This window comes from Oryza sativa, chromosome 12, assembly GCF_034140825.1.
Source record: "Oryza sativa Japonica Group chromosome 12, ASM3414082v1".
Lineage (NCBI taxonomy): Eukaryota > Viridiplantae > Streptophyta > Magnoliopsida > Poales > Poaceae > Oryza > Oryza sativa.
This window is the reverse complement of record NC_089046.1, coordinates 22,275,693-22,298,455: the sequence shown is the minus strand read 5'-3', so window position 1 is coordinate 22,298,455 and position 22,763 is coordinate 22,275,693. Positions and strand designations below refer to the sequence as shown.

General features: G+C 42.8%; 1 long non-coding RNA gene across 1 annotated transcript; it reads right to left on the bottom strand.

The window, feature by feature from the left end:
• Positions 1-14,699: 14,699 nt before the first annotated feature.
• LOC9269082 (uncharacterized) lies at positions 14,700-17,569 on the bottom strand. Its single transcript, XR_001541816.3, has 4 exons — positions 17,187-17,569; positions 16,523-16,603; positions 15,773-15,891; positions 14,700-15,009 (listed from the first exon to the last, which is right to left on the bottom strand). It is a non-coding gene; the product is annotated as an uncharacterized lncRNA (long non-coding RNA).
• Positions 17,570-22,763: the final 5,194 nt, after the last annotated feature.

The window sequence follows — 22,763 nt, the reverse complement described above, 5'->3', positions numbered from 1 at the left end:
TACTCAGGGCAGTAGTTGGGTAATTCTCCATAAGGTCTATCTTCTCAATTCTTTTATCTTCTTGACATTTCATCGGGTTGACAACTATCTCTTCATCTTTTTCTTTGCAAACCTGAACATTAGGAGAGACAACACTAAAAGTGGAGATAAGTTTGTTAGAATCAAAAACATCCTCACATGCTTTGCACTCTAATCCTCTCTTTTTGTGTGGTGTATTTCTCTCACTCTCATTGTGGATGCTCTCAACCTCATATTTGGTGGAATCAGACAACACACTCTTTTTATCTCTTTCACTCAATTTGGCTATGTGGCTCTCATTCTCACTTGGGTTTTGTTGCATCTCCAAATCAGCATAACAAGGGGCATCAATAGAACAATGGTCGTCAACTGCAACCTCCTCCAAAGCCACTTGAACACCAGGAGCAAAAGTTCCACCATCAACAATGGTATTCTCCAATGGACGTAAACAATTTGGCGTGGGGGTGGAATCGTCAACCTTCATCTTCTTACTTGGTGATATACTTCTTTTCTTCTTGCAATAATATTCCCACTGTATGATGTAGAAGCACACACATTTGAGAGGACATTTTGGCATAAAACAGCACATTTTGCAAGCCCCTCTTGCAACTTCTTTACTTTCTTCTCCTCTTTAATGGCATAGATCAAGAAACCTCGAACACTTCTTGCATATCTTCCCTCAATTGCAGTAGCAATTTTAGGACTGAGACCTCTCTTAAAATACTCAATTGCATCTAGATCATCAATGGCATTTGCTCGGCACAAGCAAGAACTCAACTCATCATAATATGCTTGGACAGATTTGGTTCCTTGCTTCACATGCTTCAAACAACAAAGTAAAAACAACTCGTACTCTTTTGGAATAAATTCCTTTCTCATCACTTTCTTCAAATCTTCCCAACACTTCACATACTGCTTGTGAGAAAATTTCTTCCACCAAGTATAGGCATAACCTTCAACTCGAGAGTAGCACGCTGCAATTTCTTCTCTTCACAAAAACATTGGGCTTCAAGTTCAATCTCCATTTGATTTACCCATCCAAAATACTCCTCTGGATCAGCGCTTCCATAAAATGGAAGATGAATATACATTCTCCCTGCCATGGTTAGTAAAACAAGTAGCAAAATATATGTGGAATATGATAGTATGTGGAAACTCTCACAACCTCACCTTCTCTTACCAACCGAAGCTCTTATGAGGTTACTAAGGCAATCCGTGTGGTGGTAAAGTGAAAGTGATAATTGAGCGAATACAAGACCAGTAAACCGTACACGATGGCTTTTATGTGGAGCTTGGTAGGGGATAAAGCACAAGGAGCAATCTGAATTCTAGTTGTTGTAAAGCTAAGTAGCAATCCAAACTAGATATCAATGCCTAGTGCTGATCCAAAATGTTTGGAATAGAAACACAAACTCACGCACAAAGAAACATAGGATATTTTGATGCAAAACAAAGGATTACACTAGGGATGGATGATTTACGTTTCAGATCTAGCAAAATTTGCACCAAAGGTAGATAACGGCTGATTTTGCAAGGTGGCATAAACGGTTCAGCACATATAACACCAACAGATTGTTCTTTTCACCTTTCTCTTCTCACAATTTTTTTTCACCTCTGTTCTTTTTTATCTATTCACTTTTCCTTCTTTTTTTTTTCTTCAATCTTTTCTCAAGTCCCTTTTTTTTGCAACTTTTTTTTTCTTTTCACCAAAGACAACACTATAACATGTATAACACTTACACAAATGATAGACCAAACCAAAAATATAAAATCAGCAATTAGAACATAATAGGATCAAGGTATACGCAAAGGATAGATATGGTTTACTACTATTTTTTTTGTAGGGATTTTCTTAGAGACAACAATAGATCGGCTCAAAGGACACGCGAAGGAAAATAGATCAGCAACTAAACAAAGACTCTAATGAACTGAAACTTAACCAAACTCACTACAATAACAGATGCAAACAAAGGCTACGGAAAATTTTACTTGTAGTCTTTTTCTGGATAGGAAGAAAACAAATATATGTAGCTAGGGATAAAAAATCCTACCGTGACAACGAAAGCTTTGATACCAGATGATATGGATGTTGTCCTGATCTTCAGGATGTAGGATCTTGAACAAGATAACTAGCTGAAAATCAGCCAAGATAACTAGCTGCGAGCAGCCGGATAACTAATGCAACCTGACGACACGCACAAGGAGCCAACCACCGTCTCTATACGGCAGCCTGAACCAAGGATTCGCCCAATCACACTCTCAAAGAACCAACCTAAGCAGCCTGCACACGAAGTAGCAGGAGCACAGATTGGGTGCCGATGAAGCGGCCGCCTATGTAATCCCACGAGGAATTCACAAGAGCAAAGGGGTAGAGATCTCTATCTCTCGGTGTTTGTTAGCACACAGCTGAACAAAGGGGTTTGTATTTTGATTCTCAAAAGTCTTCCAAATGATAAAACATAAGGGATATTTATACTAGGAACAACCCTCCTAGATGGGAATGAAAGGTCTTGGGAGTTTACAGGACATAGGCTATCTCAAAGGTCACAATAAGTGAATTTCCGAGAAGACTCACGCGTCTGTTTGGCTTCTGAGCAGTCCTCAATGATTTGTTCATAACTCCTTATTGGGAAGTCGAAATGACGAGCCATTTGTTGGAGGTGAAACTAGACTTAATTATCTTTGTAACCATATATATTATGCATGGAGAAATTTGACTGGCTGGATCGCACATCCCTTGGAAGTTGGAGCATCTGCGTGTAACCAGTCTGCTCGTTGTCGTAAACCATCTCCACTTGAGCAAATGTCACTTCATCTTCTGTGGAATCTTTATTGTTATTGATGTAGTCATTGATATTTGTAGTAGTGACCATCTCCTTTGGTATGAACCTTAGCAAAGCAAATATACACCATTTAGATAGTATAAAATTATCATCAATACTAAAGTTCAATTTAGCAAGAAATGAATTAACCTTTTGTCGTGTTTTTATTGAATGATGTTGTGCACTCCATCTTTGCTCAGCACAATCTCTTGGTGATGGAGTCACAACATGGCTTAGCGTAGTTGGTCCTTGCAATGGTGGCACTAATCCAATTGTTGGTTTACGTTCATATGATAGCAAGGGTAGTGCACGATTACGTTGCCTTGGTGTAGTGGTGGTAATCTGAGTTAAGTCTCTCTCTTTAAGCACAACGATATGCTTTAACCTACAATCATACAAGCCAAGTAGCAGCCTTTCCTGATGAAAACAATAAGACTTGGAGTTAAGCATAGCGTTATCCTTGCATTGATGTGCAACAATCACATTATGTGTGAATGGCCTTGGTCGGGTCGTATCACCATCGCACTGATCGGCGAAAAGCTTGACGCTACCCCTACCTGGCGCGCCAACTGTCGAAACAAGATTTCGGCAATACAAAAAGGGGTGGCTATCAAGCAGGAAAAGTGGATGGGTTTAGAGACAAGAGATTTATACAGTTTCATGCCCTCTCAATGAGAAGTAATACCCTACTCCTGTCCGGGGATTGATCCGCCGAGTATGTTATTGATCGTATGATCTGGGAGAAAAGTTATGCCGCAAGAGGCACCCGAACCCCTCCTTATATAAGGGGAGGAGTCCGTATTACAGGGTACAGCCCATATTCCTAACGGAATAGGTAGGTAAAGATAAATTACAATCGTAACCGACTAAGATCCTCGGGTATTTCCTTGATACACAAGTTAGGAAATTAATCCGAGTCCTTTAAAGATATTATATCTACATATGGTACCCCTATACCCAGTCAGATATACATGCCCTGTGGGTATGGGTTATTCATAATATCCACACGACGGCGACGGTGGCGCAAAGCCATAGTGATGGTGGCGTGTGCGCCACGCGCGCCCACAGGGAAGAGGAAGGAGGCGGCTCAGCTGGGGCTGGCTCGGCTTGGGCTGAGGTGGGAAATGGGCCGATGGGAGAAGGAATTTCGGCCCGATTTGAATAGGAACCTTTGGGAATTTTTGTTTAGAGGATTTTGAATGGAATTCAAAGGAGATGAAATCTATAGGAAGAATGTTTGTGAACTTTTTGAATTTGACTAGAATTCAAAGGGGAAAAATTCTAAAGGAAGATATTTGTGAACCTTTTGAACTTTGGACAAGGAATTTAAATAGAATTTAAGGAATTGAAAACTAGGGGAATTTTGAATGGCGGGTTTTAAATAAATTTTAAAAGAGATAAAATCTAAAACACAAATGCTTGAGGGTCTTTTGAACTTTATAAAAGGAATTTAAATATAAGTTTTTTGAAGCAAAAGGAGTTGAAATATTTTTAAAATAAAATCAAAGATATTTATTTGAAAAAAGGATCGAAATGCTCCAATTTTATAAAATTCAATAAGAACCAAATGTAAAACTTGTCACAAAAGATTTTCTCTAATATTTTAAAAGTTTAAAAATTGAAATGGTTGAATAGGAAGGGAAAGAAATACAAATGATTAACCTTCTAGCTTTGGATAAATTTTGGGATGATGGTAAAAATAGATGGAGGCAAATGACTAGGATTTTGGCCTCCAAATATGTGGTATGGATTCTCGGTGAAATAGTTGTGGCTAAAGGAAGTTGGATTTTGAATAGAAGGGATTAGAAATAATTTTAAATGGGGAATCATAGGAATTTCTATAGGATTGTAATTGGTGGTAGGTTGGTAAGCTCCAAAGGATAGGTATATTGACTCAAGGAGATTGAAAAGGATATCTCATGGAATCTGGGAATATTTGGGTAGAGATCCAAAGGGAAAGTATTGGTTCTAGGGAAAGTGGCAATCGCTATTTTATGTACTCTAGGGATGGTTGAAGAGTGATATTTCATGTACTCTGGGGATAGTTAGGTGAGGATAGAAAAGGTATTTTTGGATGTTGGAGATATTTGGGTAAGGATTCAAAGGAATTATAATCTATAGCCAAAGTTAGAGATTAAAGAAAGTAAATAGAGAGGTTTTGTAAAATTTGAAATAAACGAATTAGAGAATAAATTAAGGATTTTATGAAATTTAAAAGAGATCTTTTAACTTCGCAAATAAAATTTAGATCTAAAGTAAAAGAGACTAAAAGAAAGCAAGGTCGCTCAACATAAGAATCGAGAAGATCAAGTCTTAAAATATTTCGCAAAATTTTTTCCCTAAAAATTTGAGTTTGTTACATCTCTCCCTGGGCCAAGGGAGAGCATAGGGAAGAGAACGAAAAAAAGACAAAAGACAGTGGCAGTGGTTGATTCGAGGATCTTACGCGGCAGAGCGAACTCCACCACCAAAACGCAATGACTTATGCATTCCATACAGGCATGAGCGAAAAACGAGTTGAATGAGTGATCAGGTGCTTCGACCTCTCTTTCTACGGTTGGTTTTTGACATCGATCGAGATTCAACATTCAGTAGGTTTGCAAGATATGCTTAATAACACAGAAGGGCGCTAGCTAGGCTACTAACTAATGCCAATAATAAGCAAGCACCGGTCAAGTAGAAGCAGGAGCAAGGTTCGGTTTTGGGATAGACAGAAAGTTGGATAAGAGGATCGTTCTTAGCCCCAGCTACGAGAGAGAATAATATGCATCTTCCGTCATTTCAGTAGACGTTCTTGTTTTGTTATGGATGGAGCCCTCACTCTACCGACCTGCTACCTGGAAATATCCAATGCACCAATGTACCGAAGGCACTGTACTTTGAATAGGAAACTGTTCCCTACTTCACTTCCTAATTAATAAAGTACGAGGTATTCGAGTACGGAGATACTAGATCGTGATTCTGGTCCAGATGCGGACACACATGTCGACAACAGAGAAGGGATTCAATTGAGAGCGGATAGCAAGATCGAATGAATGGATACTCTGAGATAGAACGAGAAAAAGCAAATTTGATTAATCCTACAAAAGCCTAATTTTTCTAAGTGTGAATTTTGGATGAAAGAAGTGCAATTTCTCGGCCACATAGTGACTAAGCAGCTCATGTTGTGCTTCACGAGTCGCTCACAACAAGGCCTAGACTCTAGCTGACATAACTACAGATCCAGAGGGGTTTGTGGAGATGAATGAGTACGACAACCAAACTCGAGCAAGGACGATGGTTGAGTAGTAAGATATTAAGGCTTAGAGTTCTTCATTTCACATTACACCTACTTCTCACTAGATTAAATCCACCTACAGGCACTTGAGCTAATGATGTCCGTAAACGACGCGGGTGTGGCCCTTGGCACACCTCCTGGGTTAGAAGATGAAGTAGGTATTCTTCGGAGCGTACTATAGGTAATTAAGCTATGAGTTTAATCCATCAATTCATATAACTTGCCTCTAACTCAATTGTTTTGTTGTTGCAAAGGCTAAAACAACAAAGTCAAATGTTGGCAGCAAGACTTGGTTGTACGTCCACAGACGCAGTTGTCGACATTTGAGGGCTCGACTATGGTATTTGCATGGTATGGGGATCGTCGGTACCAGGGTATATACGAGATTGAGGTAAAAGAGATGGAGACAAGGATTTTATATATGTTCGAGCCCCTTATCCTGTTGGCCGAAGCCGGTGTTTCTCTTTATTCATCCGAATCACACAAGTACAATAATTAGGATAACCTATCTAGCTGTCGTCGACTTGGCGGCATGGATTACCAACATGTAGTCGACGACAGGTAGTCTTCCTCCTCGAGTACAAACTCGTTGACATCAGAGATGGTGCTAGATCCCTCTCGTCGGCCCCCCGTAGGCACCATACGGGGTTTGTCCAGGCTTATCTCTGATATCGATGTCTAGCGGCGTGTGTTGGCTTGTGTATATGTTGGTCTATGCCTATCTTGATTGTTCTATTGGTCTCTCCCCCTAGGGGGTCTTGTATTTATACCCATAAATGTCCCCTTGTCCAATTAGAACTAGGGAGACCAATATGGATACAATCCGAGTAGTCCTTGTCGTTTCCATATAGAACTCTACTTGTCCTTCCTTATTTGGAACTCCTTCTATATACGAGGTATGATTCCGTATAAGACTTGGTATATGGTGGGTCCCGCCGTGCTTAATCAACTACTATTAGGTATGTGGTATCCATAACCATGATAGTAGCCCCCGACTTCAATGCAAATAAATGAGTTGAAGTTCTCGACCGAAGATTTTGGAATAACTGTTGTCGTGCTCGCTTGACCGTTCATGGTGAGATCAGAGATAGCGCTAGATCCCTCTTATCGACCTCTGCAGGCACCATATTGGGTTTGTCTAGGTTAATCTCCGATGTCAACCGAGAAAGTACGGAGCATACGACTAAGTCTCTCGTCTTACCGTAATCGAGAATTTGGATTTTAGTCAAGAAATTCCATCTCGGCGGGTACACCGTCGCTTCATTTTATATTCCTTGTCGAACTCCACCAACCGTTCTCGAGTAATCGAGTAGGCGTAGAGTCTGCGACAGATCCCTGAAATCTGATTTAACTGTTCTGAACTCTGACATTGGGTAGAGTTAAATGAACTCAGGTTGTCATCCGCGACTTCTCTAGTCAACATTTGTCATACTCGCTTAGTCGATCCCGGTGTAAGACCGTAGAGACATGGAGTCCTCGACAACGCTGAATGGAGTCCAACGGTCCATAAGTGAATTAAAATTGAAGTCTAAACAAATTGTTAAATAAAAATAGCCCCCGAGCGAACGCTCAAGAGTAACATGACATAATATGTATGGAAAAATTGAAAATAAATTAAATCTGCATGTGACAATAAAAGAGTACGCTCGCTAGAGTTGCCCTCAGCAAACAGAGTTTGGTACTCCTCCTAACCCCCAGCTGTTTTTATGAAAAAACCATTGTCCATAAAGGCAACTTAAATCTTATAACAAACCAATATGAAGCTGACGAATCCTAGCCCCCAGTCGTGAAGTTGGGAAAACCAATTCCCGATTACACTGCTTAGTTAATACGCATCCAGTGAGCACTCTGACATGACCAAATCTGACATGGTCGTTTGGCTCTGCAGCATCTAACAAAGCCTTATCAGTTCTGGGCGTCCCCAGCTGAAATCCCCTTAGGTTTCTCGGAGGCTTTGTCAGAATAGCGTAAAGGGACGATAGGACCGACTTCAAGACGGGGCGACATAAGAAGAGGGGATCAATAGACAAATATTGCACATATAAACACTTATAGAAGTTGATGTACTTGATGAGACAACCACCACACTGGGCGAAGACCACGTGTATAGTTGTACTCAACAAATAGAGGCGCGAGAGATCACTACGACCTTTTGAAGTCGAGGTACGAGAGATAGCTACAACCTACTGGTTGAGAACCAAGAGTAAGTATCTCTCGACCTTTTGAAGTCGAGGTACGAGAGATCGCTATGACCTGCTGGTTGAGAACCCGGAGTAAGTATCTCTTGACCTTTTGAAGCCGAGGTAGGAGAGATCGCTACGACCTATACTGGTTGAGAACCAGGAGTAGGTATCTCTCGACCATTTGAAGCCGAGGTACGAGAGATCGCTACGACCTACTGGTTGAGAACCAGGAGTAGGTATCTCTCGACCATTTGAAGAGAATCTAGAAAGATAGATGGACGGCATCCTCGCAACCTGCGAGAACTGCCTGCTGACGACGACGAAGTCAATGAGGGACTATCGTAGTCGGGGGTTTGTCTCCTGGACCTACGACCTCATCCTCAGGCCCTCTGGAAGTCTGGGGATCTCGAGTTTCATCGTCACCATGTGATGTCGTGATGTCGTTAACCTTGTCTGTTGTCGCCTTGATCTCGTCAGTCCTGGACGTTGTCATCCGGGTGACTACGACGATCCTGTCAGTCTCGGTTATCGTTATCATGGCCATGTTGATTGTCACGATAGGCGTCGAGAGATCGCTACGACCATCTGGTCGACAACCAGGAGTAGGCATCTATCGATCACCTGAAGGCAACTGATAGGCGGCAAGATGTCACTACAAATGTCTGGTCGACAACCAAAAATAGACATCTCTCAATCACCTATAGGGGCACTACAGTTAGGTATTACATGTGCATCTCATGTGGCCAGCATGACTCACATACCCAACTTGTAGCTTATCCAGATGTCTGTTCGCAATCATATCGGGTGATCAAGCCAACAACATTCACGAGGAATTATCCGTTAACAACCTATGCCCAAATAGTCCAGGCGTAGCCGGCGCTATACATGAGATAAGTCATCGGTCTTCATTGGTAGGTTTGGTGTGACAACTCAGCCTTTACCGAGAACGTTCTCGATAATGGGGTGTACTCGACCACAATCTACTTGAGTGCTCGATTGTTCCTGAAAAATATTGTCTAGAAGGCAAGATATATAGCAGAGAATATCGAGTATGTACTCAAAGAACTGCATGAATCTTCTAGCATTATTAGGATATAACGAGCATATTTAAATATCAGGCATTACGTAAACCATAAGCAAGCATGATTTATACAAAAGAAAATAAAGCGAGCCCCCAGTATTAAACTGTAGTTGGGCTAACTTCAGAAACACTCGCACAATAGATATTGTATAAAAAACATGTTCTAGGTAAACATAACAAATTACTGATATGACAATATTGTATAGATAGTACGATAAATTGCATATAAAATATGGCGTACCTTTGTAGATACATACCAGATGTATCTACGGAATTAGTCTGACAATACCGTTGATTTTCTATATATGAGGTATGATTCCATATAAGACTTGGTATATGGTGGGCCCTGCCGAGCTTAGTGGATTACTATTGGGTATGTGGTATCAATAAACCCGACTAGGGGTGGATACCGAGCTAGCTTGGCTCGGCTCGGCTCAGCTCGGTCAAGCTTATACTAACATGCTAATAAAAGTCTAGCTCGGCTCGGCTAGTTGGCCAGCTCGAGCTAGCTCGTTTAGCTCGCGAGCCAACGCAGAAGCAAGAAAGCCAAAAATTAATCAGCGCTTCAATAGTCCAACATAGCAGCCAAAAAAATCAACCGTGCATATAAACAACAGTTAAGAGATGTGTTTTCTGGACATGAGCAGATGAGCTCAATGGATCATCTGGATATGTTTCAAGAACAACAAATGAAAAGGGAAAAACAATATCACAGATTCTAATATTCACTCATTCACAGCGTGTACACCATCGCTTTATTCTGTAATCTTTGTCAAACTCCACCAACCGTTCTTGAATAATCGAGTAGTCATCCAACCATTCTCGACTACGATAAAGCCCTGAAATATGACTTTCCTGAAATCAATACTCAGAACAGATTGTTAGATACAAATAGCCCCCGAGCGAACGTGTCGCGCCCGGAAAAATACCTTTTCCAGAACGCTAGTGTATTAATCCCCGTCCCAGGAAAAGTCGGGGTACACCACACAAACATGATATGAAAGGCACATCTTTATTATATCGATAATATTTACATTATTACAAAGGCACTTAAGGCTTGACAAACAGAAATAAACAGCAGCGGACTAGCGGGCCTATGGCTCCATCTTCACAGGCGCTCAACTAGGGTATAAGCCAGGACTTCACCTAGGACTTCTTCTCCAAAGCTTCTCTTACTGAATTGGGGGGGAGATAGAGCAAGAATGAGTACAACCACAGTACTCAACAAGTCACACCGGGAGATGCATGATTAATCCCGGCTCGGGAACTGCCCTGAGAAAAACACAGTAAGAGAGTCCAATCTCTGAAATATAGCATTTTCTCTCCTAAGTACCTAAGTAGTAGTAGAAGGCTTAGTATCTGACTTGATCCAATAGGGTCAGAACACACTGTAGATCCAGATTCCACACCTTGCTGTGGACTGGGGAGAGAGCAGCTCTGCGAAGCTGGGCGTTCTGTGTGATTATGGAGGAACTGTAGTACTCGCCCCAAAATGCAAGCCGGTGGGCCTTCAAAAAGGAGCGAGGGAGTGATGGGCAACCTTAGTCTATATGTTGCTCGTGAGCCCCCAAGTACCAGTCTCGCAACAGTACTGGCGTTAAAGGATCGGTCCTTCACTTGCGGGTCGTTCGCGAGTCGAACTCGCTCTCTTGCCACGCCTTTGACTCACGAACTCGAGTCGGACTCATTCACTGCTGACTGAGGATCGTTCGTTCTTCACTCTCTTGCTATTACCCGCAGGGTGCGCAGCAACCGACGGTGCATATTATCATATAGAAAGAAAAAGAAGCGAAGTGTAGTGATTTGTACTACCGGAAAAGTGTCGCTAACCGCTAGGCAATAGAGTTAGCTTATGGGGTGGAGCGCCAGCAAGTGTAGCGAATCACATAGAATTGCCATCCCTTTGATGGATGTGGGAAAGGCGGGTAGGAGAGGACAATGGGGAAGGAGGAATCACATAAAGTATGCTTTCCAGTCCAACCCCTCAGTACAGCTCAAGGGTTGACTGACCTGTCCGGCGGTCCAGAAGAATCGAAGGCAAGTAAAGGCGATCGACTGCCTACAGATGGTTGAGGAGACGAATCATGAAGGAGGATTGGGGATAAATGTAGATGGCATTTGAGAAGGGTCCAATGGTGAAATTGAAGGTGCACGAGGCGCGATGCGGTGAACTTGTGTTCAGAAAAATACAAAAGGGGCGGGAAACAACTGTAGCTCCTTGATTCCTTACGCAAGTTAGAGCCTTATGAAAGAGGGAAGACTGCTTATTAATAGGCAACTTTTCTTTAGACAAAATGCAAGGGGGTACAAGGGGGTGATAATATAGGGGTTAGATTTTGCAGTAAACAGCATTTAAAAGACACTTAGTTGCTCAAAGCTATTTCAAAAGTATGATCCTAGGGCTACACAATATTATTAATCAAGGCCGTGAACCCACACGAACCTGCCTTAACCCAAGGCCTATGATGATTCAGACCAAACTGGCAACCATACCCAGGTCTCAGTTCGTCCCAAGCCAACCCAGGCCAACCATTCCACATTTTAGTTGTTAAGCAAGTTTTAAGAATTAAACCACTAACTTGGGTATATTGCTAGGCTTGCCCATAACCGAGGGCGTGGCTATTCGAATAGATTATACTCTGATCAGAGGTGTACATCTTTACCCACAAGACACATCTTTACTTCACATTCCAAGGCCGTGGAACCCGTCATAAACATGTGACATAACCCCTTTACCCATCCTAGCCGTGACAAAAGTACTGACCCAACCCCGCCTACGGCTGGAATCCCGGGACAGGTAGGCAGGATTGAGCCCCTAGCAGCAGAACACCGGCCCTGTGCCATGACATCTCGACTACCGAGCCGTAGCCCGTATAGCCTTCATTTGCCCTAGAGATGTCCATCGAGCCCCAACTTCGTCCATATCTATCCGTGTCCTCTTGCCAGGACTAGACTGAGCACCGAGTTAAGCCTTACCCATTAGACATGTGGTTAGTACGGTAGTGCTTTGCAACAGAGGCCCGAAGACTGGTCCTTATGGTGGCCGAGGTGCTCCTAGCAAAACCATGCACCTTGAGCCCAGCCTAAAACCATTTTGGGAGTTTTGAATAGAGGGGGGAGGTGTGTGTTCAATTCCATCACAAGCCAACCATTCCATAATGTCCAAATGATATGAGAGCTCCCAAAGTCTAAAGTTAAAAAACCACCTAGTATTGCCTAATTAATCAGCGAAGCATCTAGTTAAGTTCATACTAGTGGAACCATTAATAGAGTACCCACTAGTTGGGGTTTTGTTTTCTTAGGGTAAGCAAGGTGATAATAAACAATAGCAATAATAAGGCTATAACAAAGATTAATAGGTATTGCTAAATAAAACAGTGATAATGCAGGGATTTAAATAAAGCGATAATGCAAAAATTTAAATCAAAATAATTAATTTTATAAATTGGGATTCAATATGCTCAAGGATGATGTGACTTGCTTTGCTCAGAGAGAACGTCCTTCCGAACCTTCGGCGACGACAGCGAACCACGCTTCGGGAACCTCCGGAACGACGAAAGCTACGCGAAGCACACAAGCAAAGCTACAAGCCTAAAAAGAAGCAATAACAATACATAAAAAGAAAACACAGGGTTCTTTAGGTTATAACAAACACTAAGAGACTTGAACGGGTCGATTCGGAATTCGTATGACCAAGAAATGGTAATCCGAAGTTTAATGCTATTACATGGAGATTTACGGATTATTGTAATTAGGTTTTGCAACTATAAAACATGTGTAAGCGCTAGCATGGAAAAGACATGAAGGATGCGCTGTTGACATGCGGACCCCACATGTCAACCTAAAGGACCACGGTAGACCGAGTACACAGAGACGGTCCACGGGTCGACGGAAGCGGACCCCATGTGTCAACCGAGGCAAGTGGCCGACAAACGGACTCCACTAGACACCACGCGGGCTGCACACGTGGAAACCACGTGGCTACCGAGCGGGCACACCAACACGGTCACCACACGCACACACGAACGACTACCGACACCGGTACACGGGTATCGGGGTCGACAACCGCACAACGGGCACGGGGCGACACCGAAAGAACGAGGACGGGGCAGCGAGAAGAGGGATCCTTACCACCACGCGACGAGGCGTGGGAACGACGACGGCGAACGGGCACAGCGGAGGCGGACGGGAATGACGGAGACGAACGGCGAGGGGATGACTTCGGCGGCGACCCTTGGACGAAGGCGAGACACGGCCGGCGCAGGGCTTGACGACGCGGACCCGACGATGAAGATGACGACGGGGCTGCAGCACACTTGACGAAACGATGAGAGGACGACGACTACCGGGGCCGGCGAGGAGGCGACGAGGGCAGCCGGCAGCTGCTACACGGAGGCGAGGACGGCGTGGAACACGCCGCTGCGAGGCCGACGACGGAGGCGGCGCAGCGAGACGACGAGCCGGCGAGGATGAACGGCCAACCGGAGGAGGGGATGGCGACGTCGGACGGAGACGATGACGAGGAGGACGATGACGACGACGAAGACCGGTGGGGATCGGGAGGAGGGGAGGCGAGGTCGAGGGCGACCTTGCCGCTGCGATGCCAAAGGAGGAGACAGCCACGTCGACCGGCGCTCTGGCGCGGCGACTGGAGGCGGTGGAGTCGCGGCAACGCCACTGTTTGCCGGCGAGGATGTACCTCCGGTGGTCTCCACGCGGAACGGAAGCGACGCCGGGGAAGAGGATACACCTGCGAGGGCGAGGGCGGTGACGACGCGGCCGGACGGCGCATAGGCGAGGAGGGAGAGGGCGGGGCGGCCACGGGAGACTCGGGAGGAGGCAAAAACACGAGAATGGAACGAGGGGGCTCCATTTTATAAGCGCGGGGAGGGAGCCGGCCACGGGAGAGGCATGGAACGGCGGCGGAAATGGCAGCCGTGAATGGCTAGGCCGTTCCGGGTGAATAAGAGCACGAATCAAGGGATAATTAAGGGCTTGTTCGGTAGTTGGGGTGGTTTTTCCCCAGGGAAAATACCACTAGGCGGCAGGGATTGGGTGGATCCCCTCCCACCACCCAATTCCCACGTCAATCCACTCCACCATGGGATATAATCCCCTCAACCCATGGGATCTAAGTATATTGGTGTGGTAAATAATAGTGAGTGGTGAGATATCATATCAATTTAATAGTCTCACTCCAGAAATTTCAAAATATTATGCACATAATTCGAAATACTGCACAAACAAAATCTAATTTTTCAGGAAAATACAGAAAAAAGATATATAAATGCCTAGAAAATTACGAAAATTGTAGAAAATTAAAGAAATACTGAAGACCTGCTGCAAAATCCATGTCGTAATTGTTACAATATTGCAAAAAAAAAAAAGGCAACCAACATGAAGAACCAATACACGTTGAGATTTAGGACACAAATATCTCTCAGTGTTACAAGTATTAAATCGAACAAGACATAACTTTTTTTTTGAGGGGAAAACAAGACATAACTTGAGCTTCATTGCCTTAATAGTTCTATCTAGTAACAACACTTTCCGACATACATCATAATACATTTCCTTGCATCATTGGTGCAGCAAACAAAAGGCCCGTGGACATCACATATCAGAAAACTGCACACCAAAACAATATGTCAAAGTCAGTATAATTATTTGTGTCAAAAGCCTGACAGGCACCTGTAAATACACTTCTAAAAATTCAGCTAACTGTTCATTAATAATTAGCTAACTGCATACATGTTCATAATCACAGAAGGAACATTTCATCAAATCTTCAGCCCATGACCAGCCCCATCTAATCTAACTTTTGATTGTAAGTAATTCCTCTACAATTTTATTTAATAACTTAGAGACTATCCACATGAATCAGACATAATTAATTCTTATTAGTACCATAGTAGCATATTCACCTTAATCAAATTAACTAACTACATGCCACAAGACAATTCAACAGATCCTTCAGAGAAACATGCACCTGATCTATTTCTGGATTTAGGATACTAGGAGTACCAAGTACTAACTGGGAGCCAACAATATCATGAAAAAACATGACAATCTTACCCCACTTTATTTTCTTTTTCAAACCAACAATATCATGAAGAAACAGGACAATTTCATATGCTAAAGATGCAATTATCTTTATTTCACATAGTTGAGATACATTGGCGCAACCATTAACTTCTTCACTGAAAAAAGTCTGGGCAACACAAAGTAGCAGGTACAGGGACTGTAAAGGAAACTGAATCAAACGTCAAAAATATTATTAGGGGGACTCATCATGCAACATTATCTGTCCATTTATACACTTCTAAAAGGTACTTTTTGCATGCTTAAAATGATTGCTCCTTGACAATTAGCTCATTGCAAAGTTCATAACCTGAGCAGTACTTGTGTTTAGTAGAAAAGATGCAGAGCAGGGAAAAGGAAAAGAATCATATCGTCATCCTCTTCCTCCCGCTTCCTCATTCGAATAGCCCTTGAACCCTTTTTTTTTAACTACACACAAGAGGAAAAAAAGTGTACTGTTCATGCATACTATACTCACATCATGGTTGGGTCAATAAGGACTTTTTTTAAAAAAATGATTTCCTCATTAAATATCAGCATCACTAATTCATTTATTCATGTTAAGGGTAATAAGGTCTCAGCACCAAACATTTTTTGAGCTTCCATTATTATGAAAACAAAGTCAATCAGTCTTCATTTGGATGTTTAGCAGCACATATAGAGAAAAATCTATTCCTACACATATAAAATTTCGAACAGGATATGGCCTCACTCAAACATGCTTCCTCTTTGGAATGTGACTTGAGTAAAATATAGCTCTAAAATATGAAATTACTCACAAAAACAAGTTCTTTAATGATTGTTTCTAACATCGCTAACTCAATTGGACCTTATAGAAAGCAATCTTTAGGTAAGTTGTAATATGTTATACCAATGGCAAAGAATGCAAATAAACTTGATCTTATTGTGTGCCATACTGCAGTTCAACTAGAAGCAATCACTATAAATTATGACCTTAGCTGACCAATACTACACACATACTACTTGGTGAATGGAATCAAAACTAGAAGCAGTAGCAGATGCACGAGGAACAAAGGAGGAAGAGAAGCAACCACCTTACCAATACAAGCGAGCTTGGCAGCTCAGTGAGCTAGGTTGGCGAACAAGCCCTCCGGCCTTTGAGTCCCCCGAACTGCTTCAACTGGACAGAAGAGAAGAACACGTAAGAAGACGAGACCGGCAGGGAGAAACCAAACCAACAAAGAACTGCTTGAACAAGCAAGATGTTATAATAGTAAATCTTTTTTGAGTTTCCAGTTTCATGAAAACAAAGACATTTAGTCTAAGATGATGAAAAACAAAAGTGAGAATAATGAATTTAAACCTATCTCCAACTTATTTTCAGACTTGAAATGCAACACTTAGATAATAAAACTTCGCATGGTTTCTTTATTTACACACTTCTAAAAATTCGAGTTATGATTAAAATTAACTTTTCATTTATAATAACATCTCATTGTTAGTGAAACACTGAACTAACAACCAATTTTATGGTATCTACCAATTTTGAGAATTTCTTTTTCTTTGACCAGACTTTTAAGATCTTAACTGTTAGTTGATTAAAAAGTGTATATATGCAGCAGCTCTAACAGCAGATCCATGTACATATATGAAACTAGAAAATCAATATGAATCGATCTGAATAGTGAAACGCTCTGAATCAAGAAAATCAATATGCACATCAATATGAACAGATGCGGTGAGGAGAAGAGCAAGGGGTGTACCTGATGGCTGATGTCGTGGATCTGGGCTTGGAGAAGACTGCTTCACTCTGTCCAGCATGTACAGCGGGGAGGAAGGGAGGAGGCGCCGGCACCGGGGAAGAAAGGGAAGCAACGCCGACACTGGGGAGGAAGGAAGGCGGCGCGCGCGAGGGATGCGATGCGGCAGGGGAGGTGCCGACGCCGCGGTGCGCGACGAGAGGAGAGGCGGCGTGGGCGCCGCTCGGGGAGAGAAGACGGAGGCGGCGGCGGCGCCGCGACGCGCGACGAGAGGAGGAGGCGTCGGCACGCGACGAGAGAAGCGAGGCGGCGGCGAGTGGTGGATTTCCACTGGTCTGGGTGGTGGACCAATATCCCTAGGGATTGGAGGGAAAAGGCCGGGCTCTATCCGAACGAGGCCTTAGGCGCAATTGAAGAGGAAGGAAAGGGGATTAATTCTCCCTAATTAATTTTGGAATCCCATGTTTGAATCGTGTGGATTTGAGGGAGGAAAGCAACTAGGGTTTTCGGGAGAGAGAGAGAGGAGGCCGTGCGGGAGGAAGGAGACGACCGGGTGGGTGGGACCCGCGTGGGTCGCAGTCAACGCGCGTGCGGCGCGCGGGAGAGCTGCGGCTCGGCTTGGGCCGGGGCAGGCCCAGGCGGGAGGAGGAGAGGAGGGAGTGGGCCGGGAAGGAAAGGAGGGAGAAGGGAGGAAAATAGAGGGAGAGGAGAGGGACTTTGGGTCAGACTTGGCTCAAAGGAGGGAGGAGGATGATTTTTAGTTCTTTTTAATAAACTTTGATAAAGGTTGTTGTTGCTTAATAATTATTTACAGCGTTCTGAAAATTCAAGTAAAATTTGAGGGCTTCTTTTAGGCCAAGGAGAATTTAACAAAAATTCTCTGGGCCACATTCGGATTTTTCTTGTACGTGTATTTTAGTGTTTGCCAATTTCTTTTCGAATTTTAATTAATTCTATTATTCCTTTTAGAGAATGATTTTTATTTCGGGGTGAATTTATCAGGACGTGACAGAACGCCCTAGGGTAACACGATATAATATGAAAATAAATTGAATATGCACATGACAAGAAAAGAGTACTCTCGCTAAAGCTGCCCTTAGCAATTGGAGTCTGGTACTCTTCCTAGCCCCCAGCTATCTTTATGGAAAAATCGTTTTTCCACAAAGACAGCTTAAATCTTATAACAAACCAAGCTGAAGTTGTTAACGAACAAATTTGGTAATACCACATCATGGATTCAAAGCTAGAGTCAAGACTGAGTTGGAGAAATTCCGTTCGAGAAAGAATACGCATCGGTTACAAGCAGCATCGCCTGCCACATATCGGCTAAGCGCCGGATCCGACAGAGTCAAGCCGATGCAACCTGTCTCGGGAAAGATGGTCACACGTTCGTCGTCGGGATTGGTCGCAGCACTTCATAGCCATTGCCACACAAGGACTGGAGTCCTAAAAAGGACAATTGTATCTATTAACTAGGACATTTTCCAGTTTCCTTAGAGATATGTTTGGTAAGAGTCCCCCTGAAGGACTCATTTTAAATTGTCTTAGAGATAAGAGTCGTGTCCAGCAAGTACATGTTATGTACTTCGGGTATAAATATGACCCGACACCATGTAATCAAAGGACGATAGTTCAATAATACTTCGGTGCATTGCCACCCTTTTCTATTTTCATTGTTTCGATGAGTTTTTTTGCTTTCGAGTTGAGCTGCATCGGGTACGATCTTCGACGAAGAGGTAAAGCTTGTTATGGCTGAAAGGACCTTGATGTCGCCTAGAGGGCGGGTGAATAGGCGTTCCTAAAATTATCACAACTTCATAGCATATTAGAGTGATGAGAACTTTTGATTCAAATCGGAACTTCCGGTATAGGATTGGAAGTTCCGATCTCAACCGAAAGGTTCGGCAGATAACGGGATAAAACACTAGCTATGAACTTGTAGCTTGAATAAACAAAATGTATATGAATCAAAAGGTGACAAATAAGGTATCTAAGCAAGATATAAGGTCACCAACTAAATCAATTAAGCATGCAAGTAGATCGGGTAAAAACAAGCTCAAGCACAATATGAGAGAAGGCAAGAATGAGCAAACCAAGAGAGGAGACACGTTGATTTGTTTCCCGAAGTTCGGATCCACGGATCCTACGTCTCCGTTGAGGGGCCACAAGGCCGGGTCTATTTCAACCCTTTCCTCACGAGGTTGCACAAATGCACTCCTCGGTTTCACTCTTGATTTCTTCCCTTGTGGAGGCGAAATCAAAGCCTTCACAAACTTTCCGTGGCACACCACAACCTTGGGTGCTCACCGGCGACGCCTGACCATCTAGGAGACCTTAGTCCCCAAGAGTAACAAACACAATCGAAGATTTGCTTGCTATGAACTAGAGTGCTCAAAGTATGGAGTGAAGCTCACTAGCTCTCAACTTCCCAATCTCTCAATCCAACTCTTTCCCCTTCTCAAATCCCTCTCACAAAGAGGCACCACAAAGGATGGAGTGAAGCTCGCTAGCTCTCAACTCCTCACTCTCTCAATCCAACTCTCTTCTCTTCTCAAATCCCCTTCACAAAAGGCACCACAAAGGTAGGGAAATAGGGATGGCTATTTGGCTTTGGATGTGTCTAATGTTGCCCAGGAACAACAGCCACTCAAAGGAGGGGTCGAGGAGTTTATATACCCGAGCCTCATAAAAACTAGTCGTTGAAGGCCAAAACTGTAAATTTCGGATTTTCCGAAAAGCATTTTCGGACAAGTCCGAAAATCTACTGAAGCAAATCTCAGTTTCGCATCCTTTTTCGGAATTTCCGAAAAACACAGAGAAAAACAGATATAACTTTTCGCTCGGGAGTCCGTTTTTGATGAACTTGGACTCTATGGAAAGCTCACTGAGAGGACTACCCAACTCAACCAAAACCAAGGTCTACAACCACTCAAAGGATAGGTTAAAGCTTGGGTTTCTCTCAAGGTAGCACTATGATAGGTCACTTTGAGCACCGAGACATACACAAACACCTCGACGTTGCATCTCTCTTAATAGTACGGCATTCCTAAACTCAAATGTAAATAGGAAGAGAATTATACCAATAGGAATGCCTTCTTTCCATCTTTCTTTCATTGTCTTAAGGGACGCCAATGTCTACACCGTTTCACCATATATTCTTCAAATGATTGATGTGGTTACTTGTAGCTTCAAATGGTCTCGTACGATCCATCATGACAAAGCCGTCACTGGCCCTTCACCACCGGATTTGGTTATTCGGTGCCAAGCCCCTTGCTTGCCCTTTACCGCCGCATGGTCCATCGTGACCGAGCATCGCTTGCCCTTCACCGTTTTGCCATAGTAGCCACTTCGTATCCCACATCTTCAACATTTTTCACTTTGTCATTCTTGGTATCGTTAGGTGTAATGATATCACTTGAACATCAACACCTTTGCAATCCTTGGGACCTATTTCTCTCATTCAACTCAATAAAATTATTAGTCCCAATGATCCGGATGTCAACCTCCACATGTTGACCAACCGATCGCGTATATAAAAGGATATGAATAAATGTTGAGTACTAATCAACACCACAAGTGTCATATACTTGAATGTATGCTCAAATGTAAAGATCCCAATTAAATGAAAGTGAATAACTTGGATCGATTACGTGCATAACTAAAGTATAGGATTTGCTCCCCCTAAATGTATGCATACAAAATATTTGTGTGAAGTAAGAGTATGCATAACAAGATATAAAACATTGAGAGCTTATCCTATATAAGAATAGAAGGTATTTCTCAAATATAGACATTAAAATAAAAGCATACCTTCATCATCTACATGTTCTCAATGTAAAGAGACTAAACAAGACATGGCTCAAACAAAATATTAGTCTCACATGTTTATGTAATCACATGAAAATATTATATATGAATATATCAATATGTGCACGGAGAGAAAGAGTGATACATATAGCTTGATCTCCATGCATTTCATCCTTGTGATTTAGGTAAACCATCAATGAATGTTTCTCTCTCAACTCATATGAAGTCCGAAAATCACATCTCACATATTCCACTTTCATATCCATATGAGACTAGTAGACAAAGAAATGCTTATAACAATATTAGTCTCATGTGATTGAATTTGTCATTAATCACCAAAACCAAATTAATGGCGCTTGAACTTTCAATGGCGGTTTGCGTTCTCGGGATTAGTGCTTACATCTTCATGGCACTCTAATCCTGTCAATGTAAACCACCGAGTTATCATATATACCGCATAATCTAGATTGGCCTTGTTATCTAAGCTTTATCGGCTAGTCTCTATCATCGAAAACAGCTGGCAGGTTTAGATTTCGATATCAAGCTAGACTATGCGGTGTATCTACCATCTTGAATGAGTTTTCATCGATTTGATTAGATCTTATGTTTCTTTTCATGCTTAATGCTGGATCGGTTAGGTTCGATCTGTTAAGTACTGTCTTGAAACGCTTTATCTAGCCCTCTCTTTGATTGCTAATAGAGATAGCATCGGAGTTTCAGCCGATCTCACTTGATTTAGTCGTCTTGTTTTCTTATTTGGTTCTGGATCATCTAAATCTGCCCCTTATATCAAGATCTCATCCATTTAAAGTATATTAAGCTTCCTATCAGTCTGCTAGTTCATCCTGCTTGCTAGATTGGTTTCAGTTTTGTATATTTCATCTGTGCTAATATCTTGGTATAAGGTGGTGTTAGAGTATTAGCCGATACAAGTTAGGTTCGCCCCATCGGCTATGCTGCGAGCATGCATAATCCCTACTTTGGGGCACATTTAGATATGGAGTGATTTATACTGTCTCGGTGCAGCGACTGATCTATCCCAATCACTCGATCTAAGCGTGTCCCATTGGATTGGATTACGTATCGTTAACATCTACAGTCGATCAAGTACACCCAACAATCTCCAAGTTTAATCTGCCTCTGCCGATCTGACGCAAGTTACATCGGCATGGCCTCGGATGATACGTCATCGGCAATCCTACCGATTGGCTACCGTTGATGGATTTAACTCTTTGTCTTTTTTCTATCTTGTTGGTTGCAGGATCAAACCAGCTGGCATGCTCAGAACCTGAAGGCAATTTCTTTGGACCTGCACTATAGTTAAGCAGATCTCTCAGGCCAGTGCGTGTTTTTCGTGTCAATAGAAGCTGACGAAATCCTAGGCCCTAGCCATGAAGTTGGGAAAACCAATTCCCGATTTATGCAGCTTGGTTAATACGCATTGAGAGTAGCGTAAAGGAACGATAGGATCGACTTCAAGACAGGGTGATATAAGAAAATAGGATTAATGGACAAATATTGCATATACAAACACTTACAGAGGTTGTCGGAGAATCCACCTCTTGAACCCATCTCGTTGAAACCTTGAAGCACCAAAATTCCCCTACCTGGCGCACCACTGTCGATGTTTGAGATCTCGACTAAGGTATTTGCATGATATGGGGATCGTCGGTACTAGCCTACCAGGGTATATGCGAGATTGAGGTAAAAGAGACAGAGACAAGGATTATATACAGGTTCGGGCCACTTCACAGGAAGTTAACAACCCTACTC